Source organism: Odocoileus virginianus, unplaced genomic scaffold, assembly GCF_023699985.2.
Source record: "Odocoileus virginianus isolate 20LAN1187 ecotype Illinois unplaced genomic scaffold, Ovbor_1.2 Unplaced_Scaffold_10, whole genome shotgun sequence".
Taxonomy (NCBI): domain Eukaryota; kingdom Metazoa; phylum Chordata; class Mammalia; order Artiodactyla; family Cervidae; genus Odocoileus; species Odocoileus virginianus.
In genome coordinates this window covers 2411887-2425369 of record NW_027224272.1, presented here as the reverse complement: position 1 = coordinate 2425369, position 13483 = coordinate 2411887, and the positions used below count along the sequence as shown (strand labels likewise).

Genomic DNA, 13483 nt, shown 5'->3' with positions numbered 1-13483 from the left:
ATGTAGAAAAGACAAATGAGAACATTAAAAAGGTGCATTTTAAGTAGTCTGTTTCTTGACAACACATTCAAAGCACAGGAAAATCTATTCTTTCACATGCATTCTTTTGAAACTGCTTGCCCAGAGAGACTGCAGGATCATCCATCATTTCCTACTGTTTCTACATCCATCACATCTTTTTCCTCTGCTTTCCATATGACCTCTTTAGCTTTTCTGATTGTAGCAGCAAGCAGAACTCATCATGAATAAATTCAGATTTGAGACAAAGAAGAAGCACACTGGCCAGATTTGACCTTAGGTCTCTGCAGCTCATGGCCCTCAGGGTATTCTTATGTATCAAGAGAAAGAGCTTATTATATCCCAGCTGTGTACAGGCTAGGGTAAACATTAGAGAGAGCAAGTTAAATGGGCATGATCTGCTAGCTCTGACAGGCATCTTTAGGTGTTGATTATGTAGCATTTATCAAATGTCTCCTTTGCTGTCTCTGTCAAAACAAACCAAGGGTTCTGCTTTGAAAAACCTTGTGTCTTAATAAGATCAAAAAGAAAATAGCCAGAGTAGATATATACAGAAGATACTGGACATATATGTGTGTGTGTGTATGTGTGTGTGTGTGTGTGTGTGTGTGTGTATTACTTTAAGGAAAGTAAACAAATAGAATATGATGCTCTTTCCCTGATGTAATACTATGGCACTGGTATCGCCGAGTTAAAATGTTGACAGTAGAGAGAAATTCATGATAATATGGTGGTACAAACTATTGCAAAAACTTCCCATTTCACTTTTTATACAGAAGCCCCCTTTTTAGATCTCATTTTCTCTGCAAGTCAGAAAACTTGCATTAAACATTAAACATATGCAATATTTCCAGAATTGTGCTCTTTGGGAGTGAGGTTCAAAATAAAGTAGAATTCCTCTTCAAAAATCTAGGAATTCTTCACCTTTAGGGACAGGAGGCATATGTCCTTAAAACAAGCAGCAAACAGTCTTAATAAAATATTAAATTCTACATTTTATCAAACAGACAATAGGGGTAGATTGAGGCTGGAAAAGAAATTAGAGAAAACACAAATAGCTTAAAAATTATGGATTCAGTTAAACTGTAACTGAAGTTTTAGTGTCAATTTAAAGCATTGTTTATAGAGTTGTTATCTTTATATTTATTCTTAATTTTTTCTTTAAGTGAAAGAATTATAATACTCAATATTAGCAAATGCTATTTAAATCCAAAAAACAATGTCCATCCCCTCATAAAGTAATGAAGAAGAAAAGAAAAAAAAAGGGGGGGTTTGCATAGATTGATGCACTGTCTTATTCTAGATGACAAAATTATAAGGCAGTGATTTATTGATGATCTCTGTAAAAACCCCAAATTTAAGGCTCAGACTGAGGAAGGGAATCCAGAAGATAAGCCAGAGGCAGAGTGGTTGCAATGGTCAGAGGAGAGACAGGAATATAGAGGCCCAAGATACTAATTTTCTACTGCTTTTTTGGTAATTTTGTTGTTGTTGTCCTTGTTGTAAGAGCACTTAACAGAAGATCTACTCTTTTGATAAAACTTTAAGCATTCAAATGCTGTGTAACATACTACAACAAATTTGGCAGCTTAAAACAACACCCATTTATCCCATCACAGTTATATTGGTCAGAAGTCCAGTCAGGGACAAGATCTCACAGCCAAAAATCAAAGTATCAGCCAACCTGATCTATTATCTAGAGACTCTGGGGAAGAATCTGTGTACCAGCCTATTCAAGTTGTTGGCAGAATTCAGTTCTCTATAACTGTAGGCCTGAGGTTCTCATTTCTTGCTCACCATTGTCCAGAGGCCAACTTAAGGGTGACCATTCTTTCACACATGCTCCCCAAATGTCCACATCTTAAGCTTTGGTGAGTTGATTCCTTCTCACACTTTGAATCTCTCGGACTTCCTTTTCTTCAGCCAGATGGAGAAAACTCCATTTTAAAGGGCCCACCTGAATAATTTACATATTTTAAGGTTAACTGACTTGAGACTTTAATTACATAGGTAAGATCCCTTCACAACAATTCCTAGATTGTTGTTTGATTGAATAGTCAAAGGAGAGGAATCTAGGGGTGGAGACATCTTTAGAATTTTGCCAACCACATCAGTAAACAAATAAAAAAGATTTTAAGCACAGACAGGGGTAGGGGATTAAGAGAAGCAAACTACTAGGTATAAAATAAGCTACAAGGATATACTGTACAACATGGGGAATATAGCCAATATTCATAAAACCTAGATGAATATAACATTTAAAAATTATGAATCACTATATTATACACCTGTAAATTATATAGTATTATACATTATACTTCAATTTTAAAAAAGAAAAAAATAACAAATGGATAAACAAAGTATAAGTAGCTGTGGCAGGTTAAAGAAGGTCAAGTACTAAGAAAAAGACATTGTATTGTTAATCTGGTGGATCATGTTGACTTTTGAGTGAGATAATCTGGCAGAGTGATGAGGTTGAATAGAGTATCAGAAGAGTGATTAAATTATAAGGAAATGAAGATTGAATAGGTGGTTAAAAGCATAGACACTAAATATAGCATAGTAAAGAAGAAATACAAATTGATTCCTAGATACATTTAGAATAACACTGAAGAACAACAAAGATGAATAGAAAAAATTTTAAAGCACTTATAAAAGACAGATTACTAGAGAGAAATGAGAATTAAACTAACAAAAACAAAACAAATGAAAAACAAATTAAAAACTCAATAGTAACAATGAAAGCCAGATAGAAGAATATTATTTTCAAATTGGTGAAGAAAAAAGGTATCAACCTTATAGTGTGTGTCTCACAAAGTTGTCTTTCAACAAGGAAAACAAAAACATTTTAACTTACATGAAAAGAGATTTTACCATAAATAAGCCTGCATTGAAAGAACTTCTAAAGGATCTGATGAAAATGCTTAACACTGAGGAAAATAAAAGATTAAAATGTAGGCATGTCTAACAAGTACTTTCCATATAAAATAAGAATAACAACAAAATAGCAACAAAAAGTCTAATATGTGTAGCTCAAAAAAGGGCAGATACTTAACACAATAAGACATTGTCAAAACTGGGATGATAAAAGTTAAAGAGTTAAGGTTTTTGCATTGGTCAGTAGGTGTTTGAATTGTTAACTTTAGACTGGGTTAAATATTCAGCATAAAATATCCACTATAATCAGTAAAAGAAAACTGCTGTAATTTTCTTTTTTTTTTTTTTTTTGAGCTCTTTTTTTTTTTTTCATTTATTTTTATTAGTTGGAGGCTAATTACTTTACATCATTGCAGTGGTTTTTGTCATACACTGAAATGAATTAGCCATGGATTTACATGTATTCCCCATCCCGGTCCCCCCTCCCACCTCCCTCTCCACCTGATCCCTCTGGGTCTTCCCAGTGCACCAGGCCCAAGCACCTGTCTCATGAACCCAACCTGGGCTGGTGATCTGTTTCACCCTAGATAATATACATGTTTCGATGCTGTTCTCTTGAAACATCCCACCCTCGCCTTCTCCCAGAGTCCACAAGTCTGTTCTATACATCTGAGTCTCTTTTTCTGTTTTGCATATAGGGTTATCGTTACCACCTTTCTAAATTCCATATATATGTGTTAGTATACTGTAATGGTCTTTATCTTTCTGGCTTACTTCGCTCTGTATAATGGGCTCCAGTTTCATCCATCTCATTAGAACTGATTCAAATGAATTCTTTTTAATGGCTGAGTAATATTCCATGGTGTATATGTACCACAGCTTCCTCATCCATTCGTCTGCTGATGGGCATCTAGGTTGCTTCCATGTCCTGGCTATTATAAACAGTGCTGCGATGAACATTGGGGTGCATGTGTCTCTTTCAGATCTGGTTTCCTCAGTGTGTATGCCCAAAAGTGGGATTGCTTTTCTCCTCCTGCTCACCTCTATCTCCTTCCTCCCTCTCCTATTCTTCATGTAACTCTGTGAACCTCTCTGGTTGTCTCTCACGGTGGAGAATCTTTTCACCATTAACCTAGAAGTTTTATTATCAGTGCTGTATAGTTGGAGAAGCCTTGAGACTATTGGAAGAATAAAACTGAAATCCAGAGGCAGGAGACTTAAGCCCAAATCCTGAGAAAACCAGAAAACTCCTGACTACACAGAACATTAAGGAATAAGAGACCATCCAAAAGCTTCCATACCTACATCAAAACCAACCACCACCCAAGAGCCAATAAGCTCCAGTACAAGACATACCACGCAAATTCTTTAGCAACGCAGGAACATAGACCTGAGTGTCAACATACAGGCTGTCCAAAGTCACACCTAACACATAGACCCATCGCAAAACTCATTCCTGGACACTCCACTGCACTCCAGAGAGAAGAAATCCAATTCCACGCACCAGAACGCTGACACAAGCTTCCCTAACCAGGAAACCTTGACAAACCAATCGTCCAACCCCACCCACTGGGTGAAACCTCCACAATAAAAAGGAACCTCAGACCACAAGAATACAGAAAGCCCACTCCAGACACAGCAATCTAAACAAGATGAAAAGGCAGAGAAATACCCAACAGCTAAAGGAACATGAAAAAAGCCCACCAAGTCAAACAAAAGAGGAGGAAATAGGGAATCTACCTGAAAAAGAATTTAGAATAATGATAATAAAAATGATCCAAAATCTTGAAAACAAAATGTAATTTTCTTTCAAAACTAATAGAAGGAAAAAAAGGTGAAAGAAACCAAATATAGCTCAATCCCCACATAAACAAACCAAAAAAACAAGAAAGGAGAAAAGAAGCATCTCAGAGAAAATGAAACAAATACAAAAGGAAAAGTAAATTTATAGAAACAAATCCAGGCAGTACCTGTATTTCTTATCCCTGTTGTCATGTATAAATCAAATCTATATGGCTAGAAGCCCACACACTGCACATGCTTGTAGTATTTATCGAGGAAACCCCATGGAAATAGAAGCAATAACGTGTGCAAGTCCTCTGTTGCCACTGAATTCTTAGGCAATGAAGAATATTTCATGTTAGCCCTCAGACTCTGGAAGAAGGTCCTCAACACATGAGCTATGCATTTTTAAAGCATCATTAATCCATGGGAAGCATTAGTCCCTCCCATGGTTAGATCAGCAACCAGGCTACAATAGCAATTTGACAAGGTAGAGTCTTGACTCCAGCCCTGCCTTGCAATCTCAGCATTCATGGTAGCTAGGTAGCATTATCTGTCTCTTCTACTTCAAGCCATATGATTACAGCAATGCAATATATCAATACAACAGCAAGATTTGAAGTATTCTCTTCATATGATCAGGAGCTGAGGTCCAAACCTTATTATGTACCAGAAATGATTTTCTTAGTCAGCAGGCCGTAACTCTTCTCCACAGAGCTTTAAAGGAATATGTGAACTCAACTTTTGTTTCAGGGGACCAACCTGCAGGAGACCAGTCTGGGGAAAGCTAACCTTTACCTTTCAAGAACATACGAACTAAACTTATTAATTAAGATGTGTATTTTCAGGTTAAACAAAAATATCAAATTTCAGCTATATGCTTTTTATAATACATGTACCTAAAACCCAAAGCTAAGTAAAGATTAAAATTAAAGTAGTTAATAAATATATATTAGGCAAACACTAATGAAATTACAGTTGATCCAGTTATACTAATATCAGAAAAAATAAACCTAAGCAGGATGGATTTAGTATATACTAGAGAGTTCCAGAAAAACATCTATTTCTGCTTTATTGACTATGCCAAAGCCTTTGACTGTGGATCACAATAAACTGGAAAATTCTGAAAGAGATGGGAATACCAGACCACCTGACCTGCCTCCTGAGAAATCTGTATGCAGGTCAAGAAGCAACAGTTAGAACTGGACATGGAACAACAGACTGGTTCCAAATAGGGAAAGAGTATGTCAAGGCTGTATATTGTCACCCTGCTTATTTAACTTATATGCAGAGTACATCATGAGAAACGCTGGGCTGGAAGAAGCACAAGCTGGAATCAAGATTGCCAGGAGAAATATCAATAACCTCAGATATGCAGATGACACCACCCTTATGGCAGAAAGTGAAGAAAAACTAAAGAGCCTCTTGATGAAAGTGAAAGAGGAGAGTGAAAAAGTTGGCTTAAACCTCAACATTCAGAAAACTAAGATCATGGCATCTGTCCCATCACTTCATGGCAAATAGATGGGGAAACAGTGGAAACAGTGTCAGACTTTATTTTGGGGGGCTCCAAAATCACTGCAGATGGTGATTGCAGCCATGAAATTAAAAGACGCTCAGGGCTGGTGCACTAGGATGACCCAGAGGGATGGGATGGGGAAGGAGGTGGGAGGGGGGTTCAGGATGGGGAACACATGTAAATCCATGGCTGATTCATGTCAATGTATGGCAAAAACCACTACAATATTGTAAAGTAATTAGCCTCCAACTAATAAAAAATAAAGGAAAAAAAAAAAAAAAAAGACGCTTGTTCCTTGGAAGGAAAGTTATGACCAACCTAGACAGCATATTAAAAAGCAGAGACATTACTTTGTCCACAAAGGTCTGTCTAGTCAAGGCTATGGTTTTTCCAGTGGTCATGTATGGATATGAGAGTTGGACTATAAAGAAAGCTGAGCACAGAAGAATTGATGCTTTTGAACTGTGGTGTTGGAGAAGACTCTTGAGAGTCCCTTGGACTGCAAGGAGATCCAACCAGTCCATCCTAAAGGAAATCAGTCCTGGGTGTTCATTGAAAGGACTGATGTTGAAGCTGAAGCTCCAATACTTTGGCCACCTGATGTGAAGAGCTGACTCATTTGAAAAGACCCTGATGCTGGGAAAGATTGAGGGCTGGAGGAGAAGGGGACAACAGAGGATGAGATGGTTGGATGGCATCACTGACTTAATGGACATGAGTTTGAGTAAACTCTAGGAGTTGGTGATGGACAGGGAGGCCTGGCGTGCTGCAGTCCATGGGGTTCGCAAAGAGTCGGACACGACTGAGTGACTGAACTGAACCGAAATACATGTTTATATGAAGAAAGTGTCAGTTCTCTAAGAAAATGCTGTGCTGTGCTGTGCTTAGTCACTCAGTCATGTCCAACTCTGTGTGACTCCATGGACTGTAGCCCGCCAGACTCTTCTGTCCATGGGATTCTCCAGGCAAGAATACCGGAGTGGGTTGCCATGCCCTCCTCCAGGGGATCATCCCAACCCAGGGATCAAACCCAGGTCTCTCACATTTCAGGTGGATTTTTTACCAGCTGAGCTACCAGGGAAGCTCCCTCTAAGAAGATATTATATGCTAATTTCTGTACATGGTAATATATTCTTACAATATGTAAAGTAAAAGTGTCCAGAACTACAAGTTGAAGTAGACAAACTCAACAACATAGAAGGTTTCAACATAGCTCTGTTTCTGGCAAGTCAAGCAGACAAAATAATAAGATACAGAAAATTTGAACCACAAAATGTGAGCATACTTTACATAGTGGCCATAAGCAGAACTCTACAGGAACAAATGGAGAATAACTTAGGCATATATTATACATTTAGAAAAATGAACACCTAATCCATAAAGCAAGGCCCAGAAAATACCAAAGAAGCAGTATGATACAAACTACCTTTAAATAACTCATTAATCAAAGGAGAAATAATAGCTTTTTTAATTGGATAATAAAGTGCTGTATATTAAAAAATCACACACTGTAGACCATGAAAATTTTTTAAAATATCAGATACCTAAAGGCTAAAATAAAATTGTACAAGTATTAAAATATGGGTGAATTCCTTTATTATTTATAAAATGGTTTTTTAAAAAATGCATTACTGTGATCCAAAAGTTAGAAACAATAAGGGAAATTCTTGATAAATGTTATGACATTAAAAATATTGTTGTTGACTTGCTAAGTCATATCCGACTCTCTATGACCCCATGAACTGTAGTCCAGAAAGCTCTTCTGTTCATGGGATTCTCCAGGCAAGAATACTGGAGTGGGTTGTCATTTCAATCTCCTCCAGGGATCTTCCTTACCCAGGGATCGAACCCACGTCTCCTGCATTGCAAGCAGATTCTTTACCACTGAGCCACCAGGGAAGCTCATTACAAATGTGTATGGTATAAATAAATAAGAAGGGGGAATCCCCTAGTGATTCAGTGGTTAGGACTCTATGCTTCCATAGCAAAGGGCATGGTGTCAATCCCTGGTGGAGAAACTAAGATCCTGAAAGTTGTGTGGCATGGACAAAAAAATAAAATACAAAGAAGGAAGAAAGGAAAGAAGGAAGTGACGGAGGGAGGGATAAGAACAAATGACAAAGCTGGATGAAATATTTTTATCTTGTATCACATATCGATGGCAAACATTGTTATTATATAAAGAACCTCTAAAAAAGAAAAAGTTCCAACACTTTAAAGAAGAAAAAATAGGCAAGTGCTATGGGAAGCAGTTCACAGAAAAAGAACCAACAATGGCCCTTAATTATCTGAGGTGATCAGATGTATAATAAGAGAAATACAAATGGAAACTGCACTGAGGTATGATTTCTAACCTTGGCAAAAACAGAAAACTTTGACAACATACTCCATTGTTAAGGTTGTGAGAAACAATCACTTTCGTACATTGCTAGTGAAAGTTGCTCAGTTCTGTCCAACTCTTTGCAACCCCATGGACCATACAGTCCATGGAATTCTCCAGGCCAGAATACTGGAGTGGGTAGCCTTTCCCTTCTCCAGAGGATCTTCCCAACCCAGGGATCGAACCCAGGTCTCCCGCACTGCAGGTGGATTCTTTACCAACTGAGCTATCAGAGAAGCCCTCATACATTGCTAATGGAAAGTAAAACCGTACTGGCTGTAAGAATTTGAATTAGCAAAATTACACATGCATTTTCTCTGAGACCCAGAAATCCCAATTCTAGGAATCTATTTCCAAGATACACTCAGAAAAATGCGTAAAGCTACTTCCCCACTAATTTCAAAAGCAAAACAGTTGCAAAAAAAGAAAAAGAATGAAAGAAATACCTTACACTTTTTTGGGAACCTTTTGGGTAACAAGTGTGGGAATTTATATGCACACTCAAACACATGAACATACACGTTTGCTAATATTTTCCAAAAGACAATAGAAGGATAAACCAAAATAGTAAATTTGAGGAAGAAGACAAAAGAGAGGTAGTGAGAAGAACAAAGATTAAAACTAGGTATTTTTTCAATGTGACTTGTTTTATAATTTTGACCTTAGCACCATCTTCATTTTTTTATACATGTGATACATAACTTTAAATAAAATAGAAAAAAGTGAAGCAATTGCTAACATAAAAAATAAATTGAAACTCACTACTTTGCCAACAAAGGTCTGTCTAGTCAAAGCTATGGTTTTTCCAGTAGTCATGTATGGATGTGAGAGTTGAACTATAAAGAAAGCTGAGTGCTGAAGAATTGATGCTTTTGAACTGTGGTGTTGGAGAAGACTCTTGAGAGTCCCTTGGACTGCAAGGAGATCCAACCAGTCCATCCTAAAGGAAATCAATCTTGAATATTCATTGGAAGGACTGATGCTGAAGCTGAAACTCCAATACTTTGGCCACCTGATGCGAAGAGCTGACTCATTGGAAAAGACCCTGATGCTGGGAAAGATTGAAGGCAGGAGGAGAAGGGGACAACAGAGGATGAGATGGTTGGATGGCATCACTGACTTGATGGACATGAGTTTGAGCAAGCTCTGGGAGTTGGTGATGGACAGGGAAGCCTGGCGTGCTGCAGTCCATGGGGTCGCAAAGAGTCGGACACGACTGAGCGACTGAACTGACTGACTGACTATTACTTTATATCAAATTTGTGACCTAATGGCAAAGATATTTACCTCAAACATTTTAAAATAGAATGTTGGCTTTATATACCTAAGCATATAAAAATGAAAATCACAGAATCTTAGGTTGCGCTATTGGGATGATTCTAAAACTCTTGTAAAGATATATACATACTCCACCATACACAGAGTATAATAAACCATACAGCAACTACACTTATATCACTAAGAATCAAGATCTTCAGCATAAAAGATAACATCAAGATACAAATCAAATGTGAAACAGAATCCGATAATGTTCATTTAAATGTGGGAAATTAGTAATATGAAGTTAGAATGTACAGATTTACTTACTTTTGTAGAAATGTTCTTTTCCGTCAACTTTATAGTTCCGTTTTCTGTTTAAGAGCTTGGGAGGCAACAGCTTGAGACCAGTCAGTTATCATATTCAGCACGGAAATGCTGAATAGGCACAGAGGGCGCTGCCTGCCCTCAGACTAATCTGCAACCTTGATTTTAGCAGCAGTAAACTCTGGAATTCGATAGGTCCATTCACCCTGAAGTTCCTCCTCAGTCACAGCCTTTCCAGCAGCGGCCCACTCTTAATTTTCAATCTCCTCAGGATCTCTGTGGAAGTAGAGCTTAGGCGCAACCTCCGGCGAGCTCACGCGGGGAAATGTGCTGCGCATGTGCAGAATCTCCGGGTCCAGCAGCCACTGCGTCAGCCCCAGCTGAAGGTCCTCCCTTGTCGCTGAAGGGGGCGGCAACGTCTACATAGCCTAGAGGAGAATCTGTGTTACACAGGCCAATAGTAGACAAGTTAACTTAAGACGCCTCTGGGAGAGGCAGATAGTCAGTCCTGGGATCTGTAACTACGAGAAGTGGAGGCTCCTGGAACACTGCCTGGATCTGGTTAGTGAAGTTTCCAGAACTGAAGTGGCCAGCAATAGAGGTGGCCTGAGTATCAGCTACAGATTTCAGTGTATCCCGGTGGCCAGTATTCCTGAAGGAGATGATGCCAATATCAGATGGATTTTCAGTGGCAACCATGGCGCGAGCTGCTGGCAGAAATTTCTCCCAGAGTCTCTTCACACTTAAGATGTAGATGCCACCACTTTCCTTTGTGTAGATATAATGTTCCATTTGAAAGTCAAGGTTGGTGCCACCTGAGTAGGTTTCTGTGGCAAGGAATTTAGGTACACTCTCCTCCTTCTTGTGCGCTACCGCCTGGCAAGGGCTTCAAACATTGTGAATGCTCGCCTTTCTGACAGAAACTGAAGACGATACCGTATGGATTCCTCTCTGCATACTGTGGAAAGGTAGAATTTATTTTTCTCCTTGTAAGATAAACAAAATACATGTGTTTATAGCTTTCCACTGATTGCATAAATTTATGTAATTTATGCCCTAAAAGCTGTGACAACCCAGTAGAAAATGCAAACCTACCACCCAGATATAGTTTCCAAATATTATTTTCCACTTACAAAAATTACCAGGGTTTCTTAAAATATATGTTATCAGAAATATTCAAAGTGAGCCTGATCATCTTGTCACTTCTGAAATCCTGTACCTAGACTTCCTCATAGACCATGAAAGGACACAGGAGGCAACTTGAAGGGACTCTCATTAGCCAAACATAGGACCATTTGTGCTTCAAATAGAATGAATACTGAAATATAGCAAATCTAATGAGTTGGCCAAAAAATGTGTTCAGGCTTTTCCAAACGATGGTACGAGAAAACCCAAATGAACTTTTTGGCCAGCCCAACATTGAAATTGATAATTACACTTAATACCCTACTTATTCTTAATCCCTCATTTTTCATCTGTTGAGATCCTACTTACGCAACCAGCTCATTATTCAAGGAAATTCATACAAAAGGTAAAATAATCAATAGGAATTGCATAGCACTACTTATAAAATATTCACGCTGAATCAACTGGACATCTAGATTTAACTGTTACATGAAATTTTAACAAATGGAGGGAAAATGAGAATTTCAAAATCAATATAAACAATAGTATATGAACAATAGGATAAACCAAATATAGAAGTTAGGAGATAATAAATGTAAGATCTGGAAATTTATGCAATTCAAGACAAATACAAAATAAAGAGAATCAGCAAGACAAAAGTTGATTATTTTAAAAAGATAACACACAGATGTTGGCAAAATTAATCAAGAAGAACAGCAATACAAAATATGAGGGAAGAAAAAGGAGAAAAGGCATAAGTAGAGATAATACTCAGATTACCTAGAGAGAACAAGAAAAACTTTATGACAAGAAGCTTGACTATTCACACAAAATATTCAATTTCCTAGAAACTGAGTTTTAATAATTGACTCAAAAACATTGTCTTTTAACAAATAACATTGAATCACTATTTTTTCCCCTTTATTTTTTATTAGTTGGAGGCTAATTACTTTACAATATTGTAGTGGTTTTTGCCATACATTGACATGAATCAGCCATGGGTGTACATGTGTTCCCCATCCTGAACCCCCCTCCCACCTCCCTCCCCATCCCATCCCTCAGGGTCATCCCAGTGCACCAGCCCTGAGCACCCTGTCTCATGCATCCAACCTGGACTGGCGATCTGTTTCACAGTTGATAATATACATGTTTCGATGCTGTTCTCTCAAAACATCCCACCCTCGCCTTCTCCCATAGAGTCCAAAATTCTGTTCTATACATCTGTGTCTCTTTTTCTGTCTTGCATATAGGGTTATCATTACCATCTTTCTAAATTCCATATATATGCGTTAGTATACTGTATTGGTGTTTATCTTTCTGGCTTACTTCACTCTGTATAATGGGCTCCAGTTTCATCCATCTCATTAGAACTGATTCAAATGTATTCTTTTTAATGGCTGAGTAATATTCCATTGTGTATATGTACCATAGCTTTCTTATCCATTTGTCTGCTGATGGGCATCTAGGTTGCTTCCATGTCCTGGCTATTATAAACAGTGCTGTGATGAACATTGGGGTACACGTGTCTCTTTCAGTTCTGGTTTCCTTGGTGTGTATGCCCAGGAGTGGGATTGCTGGGTCATATGGCAGTTTTATTTCCAGTTTTTTAAGGAATCCCCACATTGTTTTCCATAGTGGCTATACTAGTTTGCATTCCTTGAATCACTATTTTAAAATGTAAAATAACAAATACCAGGCCTAAGGTTTTCAGGAAAATTCTGTCAATTACAAAGAGAAGATAAATATAATCTTAAAAACATATTTCCAGAGAAGAGAGGGGAAAAAAATAAATTACTCCACAATTCACTTATGATGCAAATATAACCTCAACAGCAAAATCTGACCATATCAGGCTAACGAAAAGAAATTAGAGACAAAAGCACTTATTAACATAAAGATCCTAGATAAAATGTTAGCAAATTTATCCCAGCAGTAGATAAGAAGCATAATTTCGGACTCTTTTGTTGACTATGATAGCTACTCCATTTCTTCTAAGGGATTCTTGCCCACAGTAGTAGATATAATGGTCATCTGAGTTAAATTCACCCATTCCAGTACATTTTAGTTCACTGACTCCTAGAATGCCGATATTCACTCTTGCCATCTCCTGTTAGACTGCTTCCAATTTGCCTTGATTCATGGACCTAACATTCAGGTTCCTATGCAATATTGCTCTTTACAGCATCAGACTTTACTTC

The 13483-nt window shown here is 37.9% G+C and overlaps 1 pseudogene; it reads right to left on the bottom strand.

Annotated features, from left to right (window-relative positions):
- Positions 1-10192: 10192 nt before the first annotated feature.
- Positions 10193-11355, bottom strand: LOC110133686 (small ribosomal subunit protein uS2-like; annotated as a pseudogene).
- Between the last annotated feature and the right edge of the window lie 2128 nt (positions 11356-13483).